Source organism: Cyanistes caeruleus, chromosome 16 (assembly GCF_971803275.1).
Source record: "Cyanistes caeruleus chromosome 16, bCyaCae1.hap1.1, whole genome shotgun sequence".
NCBI lineage: Eukaryota > Metazoa > Chordata > Aves > Passeriformes > Paridae > Cyanistes > Cyanistes caeruleus.
Genome location: NC_141716.1, coordinates 5,694,627 through 5,716,404, shown reverse-complemented (window position 1 = coordinate 5,716,404; position 21,778 = coordinate 5,694,627). Strand labels below are relative to the sequence as shown.

At 43.0% G+C, this 21,778-nt stretch overlaps 2 long non-coding RNA genes across 2 annotated transcripts in view; one reads left to right on the top strand and one right to left on the bottom strand.

Annotated features, from left to right (window-relative positions):
• LOC147650140 (uncharacterized) overlaps positions 1-21,412 on the top strand; it is a 116,657-nt gene extending 95,245 nt beyond the window's left edge. The window contains exons 3-4 of the long non-coding RNA XR_015277063.1: positions 19,487-19,630; positions 21,030-21,412. This is a non-coding gene — a long non-coding RNA (uncharacterized LOC147650140). The remainder of the gene's footprint in view (positions 1-19,486; positions 19,631-21,029) is intronic.
• On the bottom strand, positions 14,512-18,628 carry LOC147650141 (uncharacterized). The gene is made up of 2 exons (XR_015277064.1): positions 18,494-18,628; positions 14,512-17,175 (listed from the first exon to the last, which is right to left on the bottom strand). It is a non-coding gene; the product is annotated as an uncharacterized LOC147650141 (long non-coding RNA).
• Positions 21,413-21,778: the final 366 nt, after the last annotated feature.

Here is a 21,778-nt window from a genome sequence, read left to right as displayed (position 1 = left end):
TGCCTTTGATTTGTAGAGGTTGGCCATTTCTTATCTGAGTTTGAAAATGGGATTATTTAAATGTGTATTGATGTTTTTCATGTGGTCTAACTGCGCAGTTCAACATGGTAATTCAACTCGTAGCTATACCAGATTGTTATCTAATCTGATAAGATATGAACAGCACAAAGCTGAGATGATGAAACAATCGGGATTGTTGACTCACTGGGGTCCTGCTAAATCCAGTCTGCTTTCATACTTAATTATCCTGTCAAGTTCCTCGAATCTTAGCTCCTCCAGCACTGCGATGGAGAGCGGTGGTAGTGACACCACTTGGTGAATACATAAGTTGATCGAAATAATTTCAGCTGATACAATGGCTATTTATGCCTCAACTGTGATATGAAAAGCTACTGATTCAAATACCCTAGACTGCAAAATTGTCCCTCTTAGTGTTTCTAGGTTCACTGAAGGCTGTTATTAAAGGCCTCTGGAAGTTAATGTTTTTGTAACATGAGCTGCTGCCTGTCTCATACCAGAGGGGGAAAAGAGCGAGTGAAAATTAAGCCTTCCTAATTTTCTCCCTAAACTGGTATTTACCAGCTCCTGTATATACACTGTAAATACACTGTACCTGACCCTGAAAACTTTGCTAGACATCTACATCCCATCCCCCTGATACTACTTACATCATATTTTATTCCAATTGTGAATGCAACTTCTTTTAAAAGATAATTGAACTGTATTAGTTAAATATAAAAGATAAATTTTAAATGCTCCCTCCACTGCTTGAAAATAACTCATATTTTTACTTTTTTCTTAATCATCTATAGAAGTAATCATGAGAGTAAGGGTTGTGTCACAAGAGGTAATGGCAGAGGTAATGATGTTTATAGCAGATTAAACCAGGTATTTCAGGTATTCAAGAAGAGAAACATTGAGGTTCAAGCAGAAGTAGTTGAAATATTTTAATGGCCTGAATTGAAATCATACTCCTGTAAGTTTTACAAGGGTCTTGTCTTTGCTGTTAATTTGAGGTCAGGAGCTTGCTCTTGGTCAGCATTTAGCCCCAGAGCAATCTGGTTATGAAGGAGACCTGCTGGTGATGATGATTTTAGTAGTCAGAGAAGAAACAAAGGGCCCATAAGCGCTCACAGAAATCCCAAAGATCAAAATACCACCGTGTCAAGCCTCTTCTGCTGATTAACTCACTGTCAGGCTCACCTGTGGATCTATCTGGAGCAATCATTAAGAGCTTTGTCACGGTGTAGAGCAGCCAGTCAAGCATCCTTGTATTTAAAATCGACACTAAAAAATATCCAGATACTGAAAGATGCTGTTTTATCTACCCAGTGTGTTTTAAAGGGAGAGCCACTGCCTTGGCTAAAAGCATTGTCAGCTGTGAGGCTCAGTGATTCAGCCCAAAGCTGAATTAATGTCCCGTTTGAGAGGCTACACCAGGTAAAAATCCTGGAATTCCAGAGCTCTGAGCACCTTACTATGAAGGGCCACACCTCATGGAAACTTCTGGCCATAAATGGTACAGGAGCCTTAATCTACTAGACTTCCACTTTGGTCCTCTTGAAAATTGTAGCTATTGTGTTTAAATTAATTATGCTATTTTCTGTTGAAATTGCAGAGTGCTGTGTGTTAGAGCCTTGCCCAGCCCCAGTGCACATGGGGTGACTGGAGGCCCTGCCCTGAGCTTTTAGAAAAGCTGTAATCAGCATGGAAAGGAAAGACCAATGGTTGTTTGAAAATGTTAGTGCTAAAGGTCTCCTTGAAGCAAGTGTCTTTAGGAAAGCCTGTATCTCTTATATAAATCAATGAAAAAAAAATGGTGTTTTTCTGCTTTTATTCCTCCCCTGCTGTGGGGATCTGTGCCTTTTGGAGGCTTTCAGAGGTGGGTTTGAGCCTGCCCTCCTACTCAGACTTCTTCTTTCCTCCATCTGTACCATTTCTTCAGCTTTCCCATCCCATGGACATCACAACCCTTTCCCAAACTCTGTTGCTGACCATCCCTCTCCCACTTCCTCCTCAGTGTCACTTTGTCCATGCCCTGAGACACCCCAGCAGTGAAAAATGTGGAATAGAGCCAAGTCAGCCTCATGGGAAAGATAAATGGAGATTGATCAATAACCTCTCTGTAAAAAAATGAGCTGGTGGGAAGCCTCTGTGCCTGAGCACACACTGGGCAGCCACCCCTGTGCTTGGGACTGTCACCACTGGTGTGACCCCAGCTTTGTCTATCGAGCTGTAACTGCCTCCAACACCACAGACAGGCAGACAGACAGACAGGCAGACAGACAGACAGCAGAGCACACTGATGCTGCAGCTGCACTAGAAGGTGTTCTCTCCATGCTGACTCCAGGAATTACAACCTAAAAACCCCGGTCACATGCAGGTTTGTGACAGGGTTTGGAGCCGGGTGGGCAGAGGCCTGTGAAGGGATGGTTTTGAGTTTGTTTTCCTCTGCTTGTCATTCTCAGTTCCAAAGCCAGGGGCTGGGCAGGGCAGGACACATGTCCATAAATGTTTTTCTGATGAAGCAGAGCTCTGTAAGCTCATCCCCCCTGGAGCATCCATCCCTTTCACTTTCTGCACACAGATGCAGAGCATCCCACTCAGGGTCCACAGTAGTGTTTGGGCTGAGCAAACCTCACTCATTTAGGAGAGTGTTGAGTATTTATTTCCTTTTTGGAAAACATAAACCCTCTCCTCATGGGATTCATCTTTGAGAGCTCCTTTGTGTGGTTGTTGCCTCCTGGAGCTGCTGTCATATTTTCCCTGTGCATGTGGGCCTGGTGGTGCCCCCATTCTCAGACACACCTGGGCTTGCTGATGAGGTTCAGAATGCCTTAAAATAGGTTAATTTGTAGGAAAGTGACAGAAATAAATTGCTGGCACTTTTGTGTGCTGATAAGTTTAACCTTTCCCCCCCCCCTCAAGGAGCTAAATTGCCAATCATCAGGAAACACACTGGAGTTCACCCATTACATAAAGGAAGCTGTTAGTCTCATTTAAAACAATATTGACCTTTTTCCTGTCCTTTCCATTTTGACTAAATTACAGGGTACATTTTTTGAAATGTGGCTTTTGTCTGACTTTAACCAGGTGACCCTGATTTTTCCTCCATTTTTTCTCACTTACAGCTTTCAACCTTTCCTTTCTACTTCTAACACAGTTCTTAGTTTAACCACTGAGATTTTTAAATCCAGAGATATTAAAAAAACAGAGTTTGCATGATACATATATTTTCCAGTTACAAAAACCTACACCTGGAAACTAAGAAAGCTGAGCTGGTGCATCCTGAAATGCCTGGTGTGGGAGTAGCAGGGAGCATTATGAAAATGATTGCAAAGTGTGTCTGTTCTTCCAAATTCAGATCAGTGAGTGTGTGTGAGCTTTCTGTTTCACTCAAAATTAATTGCAGATGCAATATTACCAATAGATTTTCTTCTGAGGGCAAAACCATTCCTGTTAACAATGAAATGGGCTTTTTTTCCTTGTTTTTCTCTTTAAATCAGGTTATGAGCACGTGTGGCTCCTTGTAAAAGACAATGTAACTCGTTCTGAGAGGGTTTTTTTCCTGCACAGAAACATTTTTTAGCTCATTTGGGGCCTTGGGCTGAGCCTCCCAATGGCAGCTTCTGAGGACATCGGAGTGAATACCAGAATACAAGAGTGGAGCTCGAGTTGTTTTTCTTGTACCCAATCCCTCTGACAGCAGTGTGGCCTCACAGATATATTCTATTATGTTTCCTTCATTATTTCCTGAAGAAATCCAAAGAGACAAAGGCTCCCTGCTCCGACTTCCTTCCCAGTCAGTGCCCACTGGCCACTTGACATCAACAGTATTTCCATAGTCTGAGCTGAAGCCTCAGCTGGGGTAAATCCCTGCATCTCCCTTGCAACAGATGATGGAAGCTTACTTCCATCAGCTGAGGATCTGAGCCATCCTCCTGTACATGAATGTGCTTATGGCATTTGTTTCTTCTATTAATTTTTCCTACATAAAGCCCAAAAATATTCCCATGTACATTCTGCCGGCTCTCGGCTCTCACAGAAATATGTCTTGTAATGCCAGACTGAAATTAATACAGGCATTTTTGTAATACAGACATATGCTGGTTCTTTATATTATTTTTTTCTGAATCACTGAGATGTGAGTTTTTTCCCCAGTTGGTCCCACTTTAGAAGTTCCAGTGGTTCTTGCAGGAGTCCTGACATGTAGGAAGCTTTAGGATTCCCTGGCAAGGGAAGCATTCATGCTTCTATTAAACTTAGAATATACAGCCTCTTGAGAGGAGCATTTACCCCACAGGTTTGATGCCACAACACTGGGAGGCCAAAGAGAACACGTCTTCCAGCTTTAACCCCATCTCTTCAATATTTGATTAATCTGAATCAGTGACATTGAAAATGGCTTGAAATATTTAATCGACTAAGAGACATTCAGAGACTAAAGTGCCTTTGAAATTGCCTTGCCAACAGAGAAAATAATTTCTTCAATTGCTTTCTGGTACAATGTTCAACCCATCTGGGAAAATATTTGGGTTGCATTGCTGGCATTTGATTGACTCTCCTGCCAACACCAAAATTTTAATGAGCTACAAAAGGACAAAATATTCCAACCACCATCTCTGTGTTTTGTGACGAGGCCTTGGGAGGAGAGGGAGATGCTTTGCACTCATTTGCAGGTGTGGCTGTGGCTGTGGTGCCTACGTGGGCTGCAGGCAAACAAGTTCCTGGGGTGAAGTAGTGTTCTCCTGCAGCCCAAACCCTCCTCCAAAGGACAGGAACATTGCATCTTCCCTTTGGGCTGGCAGAGCTGTCAAGATGCTGCTGTGCCAAAAGTTTGGGGATTTTATTTCATTCTAGTGATGCTGGTAGAGCAATTTCTTATCTTTTGGTTCTCCTTTAGAGCACAGGATCCAAAGATGCCTTTAGAAGCAGATGATGCACTGATGTGCACCCTGGACTTGCAGGAATAAAATCACCCTGCCTGCTGTACACAGCCTTGAAACTGGTTTTACTCTGCATTGCTATGTGCCTCTGTGTAAAATTGCCCCACACAATTATCCAATCTCATGGCAACTATTCAGTTTGCAAAGCAAAAATAATCATGTGATTACCCTGCAATTAGCTGATAGTTACTAATCAATTACATCTGCAGAGTTTGCCTTCCATTGAGGAGGTGTGTGGTGGTTTATGGGTGAGACTCTGTGTCTGCCCCGAGCACTTCCCACACCTCCAGCCTTGGTTTGCTCCATGGCTGGGGCTGGAGGGAGGAAAATGGGACTGAGCTCTCTGGGTTTAGTGTCAGGACTCAGATACCACAGTGTTGGCAGGGTCTGGGTAAGGTGGGCACCAAGTCACCCACACTGAATAGGCTGCAAAAATGTGTTTGAATGAAGCCTGAGTAAAGAAAGCAAATGTATTCCCAAAACCTTTGGATATTCCTGTTGTCTTCTACAGGCTTAACACAGCCAGGGCTGCTTCATTCACTACATCACCCTGCAGTAAAAACAAGCACAAAGCAATGTACATCCCACAGGCATTTATTTACCTTAATATTCCTGGAGGGATGAGCATTACAGTCTACACATGGGCAAAAAGGCAATTTTCATGTGCTTTGGCAGTGCAGGTTTGCTCTTCCAGCTGGAAACAAGGGGTTGGGATACCTGTCACCTTCCCACCCAGCCACGTTGTCCAGGACTGGAATCTTTGCAATGGGTGAGAAAAGAGGATTAGCAAGCACCTTTTGAATGGCCACAAAAATCTGGCTGAGTTCTTCATCTCTGGGCATGCACCCACAAACTCTCCCAGATCATCCCTGGCTGTAGCTGGAATGTTCATTCAGCAATGGAAAAAGGGATGATTTTGCAATATAAGGATCAGTGCCGGGAAAACTGAAGGGGGAAGTGAAGCTACTGGCAGATTTGAAGAACAGTTTGATAAATATTTCTGCTGTGAAAGAAGGAAGTAAGACATGACAAGAATAGAAATGCGTCCATGAGAAGTTAGACAGGATTTTAAGGGGACGGCTGAAAAGCTTGAGCTTGATGCTGCTGGGGAGAAGCTTATTTTTTGAGAGAGAAGGAGGGAAAGAGTGAAAATACTGAGAAAGAGAGAGAGGGATAAACCCTGAGGTTATAAATCAGGAAGAGCCATGCTCGAGGGAGCAAGGGGAGGGAGGCTTAAGGCCCTTTGGGCAGAGAGATGTGTAGTCAGGTGAAAAACATGTCACCTGCCCAGCCAGTTGTGAAGCCTGGCACGACTGCACTGTGGTCCCACTGCCCTGATCCTGGATGGCTGCTGCCAGCTCCAAGGACCACGGTCCAGCTGGGATGAGCTGGGAAGTGGGGCTGGATGCGTGCACCCCTGCACAGTGCGGGTGGAATCCATCCTCCTCGCCAGCACCGCTCTCCCTCCCTCTCCATCACCCCAACCTCCTATTAAGAAAGATCCCGACAACACCATTAAAATGTCTTGTGTCGATTGCAGATTCATTGTTCTCTAAAAGCTAATCCAGGCTCGGGTAAACACAATGGCCCCTTTCCCCCAGCCTGACGTTTCATTTACACAAGAGCTGGAGCCGCCGCACCGGCGCAGCCGTCAAGCATTGATTGTGCTATTCAGCAGGATGGCTCAATAATTACAGCCCCGGATCTCCAAACCCCACCAAAGAGCAGGCTTACCACCGCTAGCCTTTGTTGCTAATTGTCCTTCAGGATACTTGAGATGAATTACCGTGGCTTACATTTTCCTGGTTTTCCTTTCCTTTTCTATTGGGTTAATATAAAGAGAAATCTTTCCACTTAGCAGGGCTGGACGGATAGGACAAGTGTAGCATTGACTGTTGACAGCACTTCATAAGGAAACCCTCTGACTGCAAACTGTCTCATTGATATGTTCAACTTGACACACAGGATTGATTTTTGATTGTTTTACAAAGCTCTCCTGCGCATGTTTTCATTATCGAGGCAGGGCAGTTTTCATACCAACACTTGGAAAATCTTAGAGCTATTAATATAACTTGATATCATCTGTACTGCATCTAATTGTAACAAGTAACCCAACAAATTAAGCTTCTTTCACCAAAGCTCTCCAACATGGACTGAGGCCCTCATTATTCTTTTAGTTTGTTTTGTTTGGGGTTGCATGAAACAGCAGCAACATAATTTCAGTTCAAAGTTTTTAATCCTACTTGTTGTGCAGACAGAATTAGGGTTGGAAGTTTAAAATTCAAGACAGTGAAATGTGATCAGCACTGAATCCGTGCTTATCCTCGGCAACTTCACTGGGAACTGGATCAGCTCCTGTGCAGACTGTGCTGGGCTGCAGCTCGGGAGGTGACGGCATGGCCAGGGAAAGGACATGGTCAAACATTCCCCACACACATGGATTGGTGCCTGTCCTTCATTTATTAACTCTGGGGTCCCTGACCATCCCTTCCCCATGTCTCCAGGCTCTGATTCACCCTTCCCCTTTCTCTTTCCCATCTTTCTCCAACCATGCCACTTCCTCTCAAGCCTCCCTGATCCTCCAGAAACCCCAGGAAGGAGCTGGGATGTTGCTTTCTCTTTTCCCACGCAGTCACTGCACCACTGCTGATGGGAATCTTTGTACAGCAGTGGTCTGGAGCCGATCCCAGCTACCTCTGAAATGTGGTGGGAGCTTCCCTCCCTCCTAGAAATGGTTGAAGCCATTTCCAATGGGTTATGGTGGAGTACAGTGGTGCTGGGGTTAGCAGGCCCACATAAGGAATAAGCTCCTTCTGCCAGTCCTGTTTAGCAGTTATCCTTTGGGAAAAAAAAAACCTGCCTGCACTGCCTTTGCCTTTTTTAAAATGCCATATGTAAAAAGGAGGAAAGAAACAGTCTAAGATGAGTTTTAGAAGCAGGAGCCCACAGTCCATATGCAAAACTGTTGCTGGATTTCCTCCTGTGTCCATGTTTTCTGTGTGCACAGCCAGCGGGATCTCCCACTCAGGAGCTCAGCAGCACTCGCTGACCAGGCAGCCTAGATTTCACAAGATTGTCCTTTTCTCTTTTCCAGACACAGGGGAAAAAAGTCATTTTCCATCACTGCCCCCTCCCCTTCTTTTCTCCAAAAAGTGAGCATTTACTATTCCTCAGTGCTAGGCATCATTTTTCTGAGCCTGCAGTGCAATTACCTCAGTTGCCTTCAGCTTGTCAGAGGCTGGGAATTTCCACTCCTGAGCAAATGCCCATCTTGGTTTTCTTTTTATAAAAAAGCAAGGCCCTAAATAGTGTGTAAGCACTTTCCTGTGGCTGTGCACCCTCTTCATAACCCTTCCACTCGAACAAAGTGATTTCTGAACTGAAATCGTTTCACTGAGATGATTAAATTAGTTCCTACATGTTGGAGATGTACAGAGGTCTTGACATTTATATTTGGGTATTAGAGTCTGACATTCAAATGTATTCCTGTTTGAAAACAGTGTAATTTTAAAAGTAGCATAAAATCCATTAATATAATAGGGAGAGATGGTGATGCTTTAATTTGTGTGGGGCTGTGCAAAATGATCATTTCCAGGGGCTGCAGCAAGGGCAGAGCTGTGCTGGCTGGGCTGGTGCAGGCAGGGAGGATGTGCTCCCCCAGGGCCCCCCAGGCACACCACAACCCCAAATGCTGCACCCATGGAATTCAGGATAAAATCAACCATGGGCTGAGATGTCTCTAACCACGGTGGGGTTGTTTTGACAGGATACAATTCGCTGTTTCTTCCTGCAGCTTGAAGCACACCTGTGGCTGGGATGTCAAACCAACGACGGGTTATATCACCAAAAAGGCAAAACAAACAATTAATCCTGTCCTCAGGGATCCCAGCAAGCGAAAAGTGATAACACCTACGCAGGCACTTTGTCCCAAATTCACCCATCACCTCTAGAAACAGAAACTGACCTGACATTAAGTTCTGTATTGTGTGATGAGAATGCTTAGGCTGTGGGTTGCCATTATTTAAAAAATTACATGTTTTTCTAAGTTTTTGTCCCAATAGTACACTTATTTACCTAGTTTTTTAAAGAATCCAAATCCCAGTGGTTTATCATGTCTTGGATACCCAAGCAGAGATTTTTTTGCCTGGAAAAAGAATTTTTAACACAAGCAACATTGCCACTTTTCAATGTTCTTTAGAATGAGTGAATGCAAATGACATTATTCAATTTGCAGAAGCAGTTTCATTCATGAGGTGACATTAACATCTGGTACCTAAAGGAAACATTCTTCACCAACTAAAATAAAAAAAAGTCTGACTGATAAACTCCTGACAGCAAATCCCCCACTACACCAGCGCCAAAGCAGCCCGGCAGTTTCATTCTTTTTCATCAAAACAAAACTCTGTGTTGGGATAACCGTGTTTTTCCCAGGATATTCCTCAAATGCAGGTTGGGGAGGAAACAGAACTTAAAGCTGGAGCACAGAAATGAGCGTGGCTGCATTTTTCTGCCGTGTGCCTGCAGATATTTATTATTCTCATCTGCAATATTGATGACCACGGATGGATCACGCTGCACATGCGTCTTCCTGCCCTTCCCCTGACTTGCGCAGCTGAAAAATGCCGGGATTTTTTTATTGCTGTTTTCTCTTTCAGCAATGAACAAAATGCCCCATGTTAATGCCAGCTTGTTTTCCCAAGTGAAAAAGAAGAACAGAAATAATCAAAGCAATATAGAATATAGGAATTGGGGCTGGCCACCGTTTTTAACAGCAACCAGGCTGAGGGACATTGTTCTGGATGTTGGGAGAAAGTCAGGAGAAGGGGAATAAATCCTAATTTCAGGATTTTATTATGCAGTGGCACCCTCATTTTCAAGCAACAGGATAAAACAGCGTTCAGGATCAAGATCAGGCTTGAAAACAGTGAAAGTTGCTCCTGCAGCTCGGATGGCAGGTATCTCTATTTTGGAAAAACAGCTCCCCATTAATGGGTAAAAATGAGCACAATTAGTGTGAATATACATTTGTATACATGGGTACATGTACACACACATAATACACTCTTATTTATTATGCACACGCTGGGGTGTGTCTGTGAGTGTGTGTATGTATGATAAGAATAATGAGATATAACAAAAATGAGGGGACAATTATTCTGATCCTTTGTAACCCAACTCAGCTGGGTAAATTATCATTTTGAGCAGTCTGAAAACTGAAAACTAGGCATAGTAGATGATAGGGAGGCATATTTGTAAAAAAAAAAAGAATTACAGAATAAAATGCACAGAGACAGAGTGCCATGTTTTGTTATGTCATTCCCTGCCTGCCTTTCTTCATGAGAGAGATTTTGAATAAAATTCAAAGACTCTACTTTTAAATAAACAATGAAAATTGAAAATAAGCTTCCTTGTTAAAATATATTTCTGTATTTCCATTTCCTCTCTCTCTTTTTTTCAAGTAACGCAGTACTGTGAAACGATACCAAAAAAAGAAAATAAATAAATAAAAGGAGGGCATTAGGTATTAGGATTCCAAACAGGATAGTACATCTTTAATGATACATATGATAATTAAAGAATACAATAAACACAATTAACATATGTTTTAAACAGTTTATTAGTGAAGCTTACCATAAAATCAGAATATATAGAGCTCCAGGGTTTGTTGGGATAACAGCTTCTAATCCTTAGAGTCATAAAATCCCTGGCTTGGAAGAAATGGGCATCTTTAAAATGATTGAATCAGCAGGCCTCGAGTGAAAACACACAAATTAGCAAACTCCAGCAGTTGGGCACCGCGCGAGGCTGCGACGCGCGGAGGTGAAGTCACCGCTGCCACTGCCCCGGCTGCTCTGATGGAGCTCGGCGGGGATGCGGGGATGCGGTGGACATCGAGGGGATAATGACTTTAACTCCTTCCAGACCAGGGATAGCAAAAAAAAAAATAAAATAATAATGATGGAAGAAATAATAATAATAATAATAATAATAATAATAATAATAATAATAATAATAATAATAATATCATCATCCATCAATTAGCCTTTATTTTGGAAGCAGTCCTCACAGGGAGAATGAAGAAGTGATGGGTAGAAAGGAGATCACGGGCTCACGAGGTGCAGGGGGTGCTGGCTTTGGGCTGCCCTCCCTCCCTCCCAGCTCTCTGCGTTCCTGTGAGGCAGAGCACAGGGTGACAATGGGGACAGAGGGTGGGTGGCCCCCACCCAGGGGGTGCAGGAGAGCTGGGACCCAGAGGAGACCCTGCAGGAATTGCTGGGAGTTTAAAACTTGAATAATTCTGTTCCCCCAGTCTGGACAGGGCTCTGGGCACTCTCACACAACAAAAAACACTCCTGGCAGCAGCACTTTGTGTCTCCTGCTCTTGCCTTTCCTTCCCCTCCAATGTCCATATTCCCCCTTATTGACTTCTTTTCTTCTGACTTCAGCTGGGTTGTTTTTTTTTTCTTTTTCTGCTAATGATTAACATATAAGCTCTTTACCTTCGTCTCCCTACTGTAGAGATGATTTCTTCCCTCCTTTGTTATTTGTTTGTTTGTTTGGAGGGGGCGAAGATGAGTTTAATCCTGCAGTTGGGAAATTTCAGGTTTCTTTTGAGCAGCAGGGAAGGCTTTGGATGAGAGTCAGTGTGGGCTGAAAGGAATGAAGCTCTGCAGAATTGCTTTTTTGAAGAAAAGGGGCAAATTGTCAACTTTATAATAACTCCTCATCAACTATGGTGACTTCCCAGTTCTGCAACAAAGGAGAATAGCAGTCAAGCAATGTTTGAACACATTTTTATGGGGAAATTGAGGTGTTTGGATCCTGAAATTAGATCTGAAGACAGCCAAACATCTCCATTAAAACTGGAGTTTTGCTCAAGTGAAGGCATTTCACGTTTGCTCAGCTCCTGGTCTTATCTGAGTGGGCTTTTCCTGAATGCTGAAAACCCATGACATGAATGGGGACAGAACATTGCTTTACATTTGTCCCATGCTTGGAATTTATGCTGATATCATTATCCAAAACTTCTGCCTGGACCTCAAGTCCAGGGGGTGGAAGCATTTTGTGGTAGTAATGCCAGTGTGTAAGCCACATTTTGCCCCAGATATTTGCCCCATAGAAGTCTAAAGACAAAAGGAACAATCTGGAGGAGAAATGAAGGTTCAAAAAGATGAAGTGACTTTGCCAAGGTCAAACAGCAGGATGGTGGTGAAGGCAGGAATATAAACATGAATTATATTGTCACTCTGCTAGAGAAAAAGGTTGAAATGCAGCTCATTTTTTTGCTGTAGTTTAGACCCAGCTTGACGTATTTGACCTCTATTCAGCTGGCCAAGGTCCAGGGAAACAAATATGAAAAATATGAATTTCTGTCTAAGCTGAGGAAAGACATGAAGGTAAACTAAAGTGTGTCATGGTTAACCCCACTGCACTGGAGTTTAAGCAAACCAAGGGCTGAGTCAGGGTCTGGTTAACTGGCTTTTCTATTGACTTCACTGGTTTTGAGTTACACTGAAAGGGATAAAGAAATCTGGCCCAGGGACCGGGGAGGAGGAGAGGGAATGCAGCAGCAGCCATTTGTTGTTGCAATGTTTTCCCACTGCCATTCCTGCACTGGTCCATCGCTGGCAGGGTTTGACAGATGCCAGACTCAGAGCAGTGACAGGAGGTCCAGCCCCAGCACCTGAGTTTTAGCTCCATCTCCAGTTTTCAGCAGAGGAATTCAGCATCCAGGGGAGCATCCACAGCAGACTGACAGGGAACAGCAGAGAAAAAGCCACTTGGGACTTGGCTCAGCCTGTAAAACCCTCACTTGGGCTTGCCCTTACCTGGAGGAAGGTAGTGCTGACCTCCAGCCCTGCCTCCTGCTCCCTCTGGGGAGGAGTTCATCACCTGGGAGGGGTAAGGATGCCTGCAACCCTGTGATCAGGGGCTGGAAAACCACTGGCCCACGAGTGTTGCACGATTCCTGTGCCAGACATGAGTGGAGTGGAGCTGGTGGCACTGGAGGGACCTGGCTCTGCTCCCTTGGGCCGCTTGCCCAGCCGCGCTCCCTGTGCTGGGGTAACGCTGCCACACTCAGCTCCAGAACATCCTCCAGGGACGGGCAGGAAGGGTGAATCTCCATCAAAATCAGAAACAGAACTCAGTCCTGGCTGCCACTCTCTGCTCTTGCCATTATAGAGAAAGCCATGACATTTTGTAAACCTTGAGAATTTAAGGAAAATATTTTAAATAACAATGTGTGCACTGCTCTCTTTATCATCCAGGTGTAAGCACTAGCCCACTTTATTTTTCTTAACCACGTGGCAAAAGCATTTTTGCATTTTGAATTGTAAGGTCAATTTAGCATATGCAGAATATTTCCCTGTTTTGCTCTCCATTAGCATTTTATATTTATTAGTGAGAAACTCAGAAATAGTGGATACTGCATTCAGCTAAAAACCAATTCTACACTGAATATTTAACTAAGACATGACTTTAAACTGTGTTAGTTATTTTGATAGGTATTCTAAAAATAATACCATAGGGTTTATTACCTAACCCATATCACACAGAACATGACATTTGGATGTTGAGGGCTCATATGCATGTTAAAACAGTGAGAAAATATGCACAGAAAAATTTCAAGGCTTCTGTAAAATTAAATAAAACCCCCAGAAATTTATTATGTGCCCCAACTACACTGCAAACTGAAAAAATTGACAGTGGTGGGCAGCTTGCACACCAGCATTTATCAGCTTGGATCCTCTGCACAGGTTCTTAGGATGCTCCATCACAGGTTAATGTCTCTCAGCAAAGAACCTGCTATAAAAAAACAAGGCATGCAAGCTGATAAAATTAATGAAACAAATCATTGTTGTAAAGCATTTGGTGAGGTGTGAATTTGAAAACTAGTTTCCTAATATTTGTAAAATAAACAGAAATTAATATCCATTAATAGTATCATAATTATCTTAACTGAGAATGTTGAACTGTTGCCTGTTTTGTTCTTTTCAACTGCAGCATCTCGCTGCAACTGTTTTTGTGGCTGGGGAATAATCTGCTTGTGTATTCTGTAATGACAAAAGAAATAAAACGCAATAGGAGGAATAAAATCTGAATTCCCTTCTCAGCAAAGAGTAATTCCACAATCCATATATTTTTGGTAGCTTTCCTATATAAGGTGCAGAGCTTTATTTCCTAGACCCATTTTCACTGCCACCTCAAGTCGGGCTCACAGGAGGAAGCAATTCTGCTTCATAAAAAAACCTTACCCCAAATCTTAAAATGACATTGAGTGATCCTAAATTTTCTAAAGCATTGAGGGTGATGGAGCTGCACTGGTGGCCTCCCCATGGGACAGTCCCTTCTCATGGCCTTTCCCAACAACGATGATGGGTTTCAGATCTTCACATCTCTGTGCAGAGATACCTTCCAAGCCAGCTAAAATGTGAAAAATGCAACATTTTCCATGAGAAATAGCTTATTTGTAGTTCTGCAGATACCACAGTAGTTTGCTGGTGAAAGTAGGCACTGTGTGGACTGAAGTTAAAACACCACTACCACATAAAGCAAAACCATGGAAAGGAAAAAGGGAATTTATTCTCTTAATCAGAAGAGCAATACGGCACAGGTTCACATCCCAATAGTTTTTAACACTGTATTTACCAAAGGCAAACAACGTGGTGCCAGATGGTGCCAAGGGGTGCAGGGACGAGGGGGTTCAGACACCCAGGAGACAAGGACAGCCCCAGTCCATCCCTTTCTCAGTGCCAATATCAGAGAGCAGCAGCTTTATCACGAGAAAGTCTCAGCAGCAAGATGGGAGAGTTTTAGCTTTGGCTTCCATGCTCTCCTCTGCAGTTTGCTCGGTCCCACGTTAGTGTTTGCACGCCTGCCCACACAGGGAGGGAACATATGTTTTGGATGGGATCCTCTCTTTGAAAATGTGTTTTTGAAGCAAAAACAAATGTTAAACATTCTCTTAGCAAATACCTCCTTTTAAAAGCCTTTCCTCATCTCTCTCATGCAGACATGAATTAGTGCCTCTCCATCACATCACCATTAATGGTCGTGCAGTGTCCAGCAGGTCCACCCCACAGGGACTGGAATTTATGGGGATAACTGACTTTTCACCCCATTGGCTCAGCAACCTCATTAATTTGGCCTCAATCAAAATATTTCATCCAACCCGCAAAAGAAACCCCAACATGTTTTATCTCAATATTTCTCAACCACTTCTATTACTGCTACCAAGATTTTAGACGTCGCTTTGAGATAAAAAACCTCTGAAACATTTCATTTTGGAAGTGTGGAAGCGAAACTTTTTTTAGCCCCTCTTCCAGCCTGCCACGTTGCCATATTTACCACGGTGCTAACAGTTGTCAGAGATTATCTGGCTGAGTCACAGCTTTTACGGGCTGCGCTCCGGTCCTAGAGACGCGAAGCAGCTCCTCTGCAGCCCAAGGTTTATGTTGGCATAAGCGAGATCAGAATTCGCCCTTCTGTTTACCATTTAGCTGAATCACCCCATCACAGACCAACTGTCATCTGTCACTCCATACTTTTAATGGTACATTGCACTGATGTTGTCTATTTTTTTCCCCTTCCCAGAAGCCCTGTCACTCTGGTATGTGCTAATCTCTTCTTCCAGGCTTCTGTTGGATCTCTTAATGACGGTGCCACTGTATTTAGGAGTTTTTGAAAAAATATTAAAAAAAAAAGGATGGGAGAGTTTGGGGAGCTGGAGGCAGAATCAGATTTGCCCTGTAACTCAGGCTGCTAACAGAACAGATCTTGGGTTTTGGAAGTGCCTCCCAGGAAGTGTTTTATCCATCCAGTCCCAGGCATGGCATTATCTGGGGAGCAGAGCAGGTACTCCCCCACCACCAACCGCAGCTCTCCAGCAAAGTTCATAGCAGAGAATTAATTAATTTTAAAATTGCAATCTCTTCTTCATGCCAGGGCCTCACTGCAGCCCTGTGTTCCTGCAGCCAATGGACCAGAAATCTTTTCCAAGTGCTTGTCCTCCTTGGGGCCCTGGCAGTGACAGAGCCTGGCTGCTGATTAACCCGTGTGGTGACAAGGGACACGCGTGGCCCCGGCGGGCGCCTCGCGCAGTCTCGCGCCCGCTCCGCGTCCCCACACGGGGATCTGCAACATGAATCACGTATCCTTTCGGTGCTGTGACAAACAAAACAAGGAGAGAAACGCCTTGCAAAAGGCAAGTTTGGCTGTGGGAGGAATTGCCCCCCCTCCCCAGGCAATAAATAATATTTCAGTGTATTGAGATTATTCCCTGTTTTCCCCAGAGGTGGATGTGGGCGAGGAGGGGATTAAAGCTACAATAATCTTCTGTGAGTTTTCCATTTGTATGTGGTTATGTTGGTCAGCTAATAATTTTAGCTTGTTATTACTATTATTTTTGCAAACACCTAGAAAACGATTCTGAGGTTTCCTCATGGCCTTTCCAAAAATTACCCATATGTATGCGAAACAAGCAGTAACACCGAGCAGTGAATTTAGTGTGAAGTAGCTCTTAAATATTCCAGGCAGTGCTTGTGATTATGAACCCTTTTGGGGCTCTCCATGTTTTTGTGTGGGCAAAGGTTTTTCTCCCTGCAAAATGCAAGTTAACAATTCATGGTTCTGGTGGGTCCAAGTCCAGGGTGAAAATTGTTTCTCTGCTTTGATTGCTGAATGTCTGCAGCATGGAGAGTGCAGAACTTGTAGAGGTCCAGCTGCTAAGAGAAATAATACCATGTCATTGCAAAATATGTGTCTGGGTGTGTGTGTATTTCTCTGTGCTCCTTCTTTGTCATGATTCCTCGGTTTAATTTAAATACATGTTTCACTTCTCTCCATATTTCAGGTTTATTGCAGAGTATGAAAATCAGGAAGCTTTTTGTTCACTTCATACATCTCTTCCAACAAAGCCAGACATCCGAACCCGGCAGACTCCAGAGTGATTATTGTTACACATGATCTATGGAGCAGATAAATTACAGCTTGATTTTTATAAGGTATATTGAGCCTGCAGGCTTCAGCAGAAACAAAAACAAAACAAAACTCAAAACCTTGGTTTAACTAGTAATTTGAGGAAATATGACAAACCTGACATGGAAGTCACAGAGCAAATAAATATACACATCCATCATTTTGGAAAATAATGCCTTCACTAGAGAGACCTCTGCTTGCTGCAGTCTGCAATGTAAAATTCTTCATGGTTTACTGGCCTCAGATCCTGCTGCACAGAGAATCAAGTTAGCTATAGTTGAAAGAAACAATTCTGTGTAAGAAAAACAGTGTTGTGCAGTAAAATAGTACACATATCAATTATGTGAGTGAAAACTAAGTCGGTTTTAGGATATATTATAATATTCTGGGAATGTTTAGAGGTGTTTTTTCTTCACTTGATAAAATGGTTGGAGACTCTTTGCCTTTACTGTGAAATAATCTAGTTCCTAGAAATAAAATCACCCAGTGGTTATTGCAGATAGAAAATCCTACTTCATACAGAATACAACAAAAGGCAGTTTCAGAGTCATCTTCAGAGCACAATAGTTTTGTTGGTGCACTGGAATGGAATAACACACACAATTCTCCCTTCAGGAACTGGCTTTTGGTACCAACTCTTTTTTGTAGATTTCCAGTAGTTGGAAGGTTTTGTGTGAAACTAAAGAACACCATCAGTGCCCTTTGCATGAGATCTGCCTCTCAAACTGTCCCCTCCCTGCAGATTCAGGAGCTGCAGTTATCCCTGAGTTGAACTTCACAACACAGCAAAATGTGCCCACTCAAAGAAGAGCCTGTAGTTTGGGCATCGATGGGAGATGTCGCCTTTGACACCTGGAGGAAGGTTTTACTCAGAGTTTAGGGGATAAATCCAACAATTTATGTCAAACTGCTTCTGGATAAAGCATAAAACAGAGCCAAAATGCTCCACTTCTAAGGAAGTGTCTTTGTCAAAGCCACAACTCTTTTTTTTGTCCTACATACACAGCAAAGACAGTGGTCAGAAAAATAAACCTAAGTTTGACCTCTGCAGCAGCTGTTTTAGTCTGATCTTGTAGGTTTTGGCACCTAAGTATGACCCTGTCTTGGTCTGATCCTGCAGTTCTTGGCCAGGCAAACCTCACTTGGATCATAGTTTATAGGAAGGGTCCATCATCTCCTTCACTGTGCCTTCCAAGCTGCATCTTGCAGTTTAAAAGCCAAGGGCACATTCACTGCTCTTAGCATTGCAAAGCCAAAATGACTGGTTTGTGCTTCATCCATAAAATTGCCAGCTAAATATTCATTCTGGAATCATTACTCCAGGTGTTTGTCAAGGAAGATGTACAAAGCAGCCAGAACATGTTTAGCATTTCATGTACCAGGCTGAGCTGCAGGAGTGACAGGTTGAAAAATCTTGTTTGGACTCATAGACTGAAACCATTTAATATAGAAGTCACTGGTGGACTATAAATATGGAAAGCCAGTGTGCCACATTTATATAGAATCCCCATTCTGCATGTCTTTTAAACATATTGAAACTTCAGAGAAGCTGTAAAAGTTAAACTCACCAATTTTTGCTTCAAACATCTGCAGTTCTTCAATGGGGAAACCTTCAGAAGCTCAAATGCCTGCACAAAATACACTTTATTTGAATGTGCACTTAGATTAACTGATCCCACAAAAGCCAACTCTGTTCATTTAGGCCAGGAATTACCCAATTTGCTCACATAATCTCACCAATTACATGCTCATCTTTTTTTAAATATCAGACCTATGGTGTGATTTACGTAGTATGTGATCTTTTTACTTAACCTCAAAGATATTAATCTTTATTAAAGGGGATGAGAGGCAAAGAGGGGGAAGAGAAGCTGGTGACAGATCCTCTGACAGCAAGGAAAAGTCATTTATAAAGTGAACATCAGTAAACATTAGGAGTGACATATTGATATCAGCAGCCAGGAAATGGCTGGCCAAGCTAGGATGAGGTATTGCACCTTAAATTGTGGCAACCATATTTTTTTTCCCCAAGGTTGATCTTTTATATTTTTTTAAGAGAAATTTACTATTATGCCTCCTGCTTCCCCTGTGGTAAAATGCCAGAAATTTGACTGAGATTTACTTAAAGTGACAGCAATGCCCCATTTTGTCCAAGAAAGATGATTACTAAATGTCACGTCTATCTACTCTCATGTGGATCACTCATTTGACATGTTCGTGTCTCAGCTTCATAGCAATTTGCAGCATGTTTCCTGGTGCTCTGAGGCAATCTGAAATCTTTGTGGTGAAAGCCTGAGCTGGCCAAAGGCAGTTCATTAAAATAAATAAATAATGTGGTTGGGATTCGCTGCTCTCCATTCCAAGGGTGTCAGGCCAGAAAAAGGCATAAAAAGCCCTCACAAAAGCAGACCAAGAGCGTATGCTTCTGGTCAGGCTGCCAGAAGGCCACGCTGCTGGGATGCTCTTGCCATCTCAGCTGAAGTAGGACCACAGCAAAAAGCAAACATTGCTGTTTAAATACAGAAAATAACCTCATGCAATTTACTCTTTTATTTATTTTTTAGGAAATCTGAAAAATGGCACACACTGAACCAGGGCAGAGCGTGGATTTTCCTGCTTGTCTGCTGGACTCCACTTTGATGAATTCCTGGAGGGAAAGATGCAAAACCCAGCTGGATGTGAGGGAGCCAACAGCACAAGCTCCTCAGGTGGGGAGCCCATTTAAATCTCCTTTGCTGAGCCTCAGAAGTGACCCAAGCAAAGCAAAATGGAAAGCAAGGCAGAAAGGCTTTTTGCACAAAATGGAACAGTGGTCATGAATAATTAATGTATTTCTACCTTCTTTGCCATTTTGACTTGTCTTTCTTAGTACTTATTGCCTTCCAGTCCATAAATGGTCTGTAGATTAATTCATGCATGTTTTGCAGCAGCAAGCCAAGAAATAAGGTGTGTGCTGGAGATGCAACCTCCCACCAGACCCAGCCTGATTCAGCAGTCTCCCAGCCAGAGACGGGGAATGCTCAGCACAGATCCAAGCTCTGGGAGCCTCTCAGCAAGGCCAAGAGCTCTTTCTCCTGTCTTCTTCTAAAAATTTCCACCAGTTCTGCCCAAATACAGAAGTTAATAATCACAGAAAGGGCTTGAGATCTGACTGCAAGGACATAAATACATGCCATGAGAAGGACACATCTTTGGTTTGTTCCAGCACCAGAGGTTCACAGATTGCCATACATTTATGAATTTTGAGGTGCAAATACTACAGTCATGAAATATAGCAAGAATATTTAGTCCTGGCTTATCCTGTTGACTGCCTTGTGCTATCACTGCAGTCATACCCTCAGTCAAGTGTGTTTCATCAGCCAGTCTAAGGGAGGTTCTGTAAAATCCCAAGTTTTTTCTCTCAGACATTCCCTTTGATGCCCAGCTGCCAGCTCCCATGTGGGCACTCACCTCAGACACAGTTTAACTCCCAGAAAACCTGCAGGAGCAGCAAAACCAGCTCAAAATGCATCCTGTGTATTAAGTGGGTTTTTTTTTTTTTAGTGTGTGGTGGAAGATTAAAGCCATTCTAAATGAAAGTAGAGTGTGTAACAGGGTACAAGATTTCTAAATAGGTGGCACATGTCAGCAGGCATTACAGGAGTGTCTTTAGGTGAGCCTTTGATATCGACTGCTGAATAGTTCAGTCAGAGAGATGCGACCAAGAGAGAGTTTCACTGCCTTGATTTGTTTTCCAGCTAAAATAAATCTGAATAGAATAGACTTAAATTACCTGTGATTTCTCTGTCTTTAAAAGGACACATAAAAGCTCACGAGATCACTGCGCTCCCTGGGAAAAAAAAAGGGAATGGGAAAAAGAAACCAGGAAAACCATGAAAGATTCATTTTAATGGAATCCAGGTTTAGCTGTTTCATATTTAATAATGTTTAATATTTCATTTACTACTGGGGACTCACCTTTTTCAGAAGAATGTAAGATTCAAGGCACTATTGTGCATTAAGATTTTATGTCTGACTGTAGCAATATTATAAGGGTTGGCATTGGAGCTGCTCAAGCCTTATGCAGAAAGCCTGGAAGCAACAAGGTTTCTTTCTTTTTTCCTACAGCCAAAATAGGAGCTGAAGACCCAGAAAGTGGTGGGGTAGAGCTGTGAATCCTAGCAACAGGCGGGGAAAGAACTGTACATTTCTTCACGTCCTCCAAGTGTTGGTGCCTTCTGGTACATCATTGACAGGAAGAGACAGAGACCATGGAAAGGCCCTCCTTGCTGATGTATCAAGAAAGGGCACATTTTTTCCAGTGGGATGGGTGAGTTATTGCAGTTTGGGGGGAAAAACAAGCAAAGCAACACCCTACAGTTCATACTGTTGTTGCTGTTGCACTTTCCTTCATCACAAGGCACTGCCTTTTGGTGCAGGGTTTGGGGTTTTTTTCAATTTTCTGTGCTCTTAGTCTTTTTTTAAGCCCTTCTCAGTGATAATGTGGGCTTTCCTTTTTAAGTGAATTATGAAAATTTGCACTCAAAGTGTGAGCATAGGGTTCTGCCAGAAAAATCCATCATTCTGTGGCCTGCAATGAAATCATGGGTGATAAAAGCTACCACCCATATTCAGCAGAAAGGGAACTGGAACCACAGCACTTTTCCTGGAAGAAGAGGCTCCTGTTAAATATGCAGCAGTCTTGTCTTGCCAATATTAAACTAGCTTTTCTTCATAGAGAGCCTGTCAATACCGTTTGACCTCTCTCTGTGGATATTTTTCAGAGCCTGAAGCACTCAGATAATCAGAAACAGTTCCCCAGTACCATCCTGGGAAGGTGGGTTTTGGTCAAAAAGTCACAGAGCCTGGGACAACGA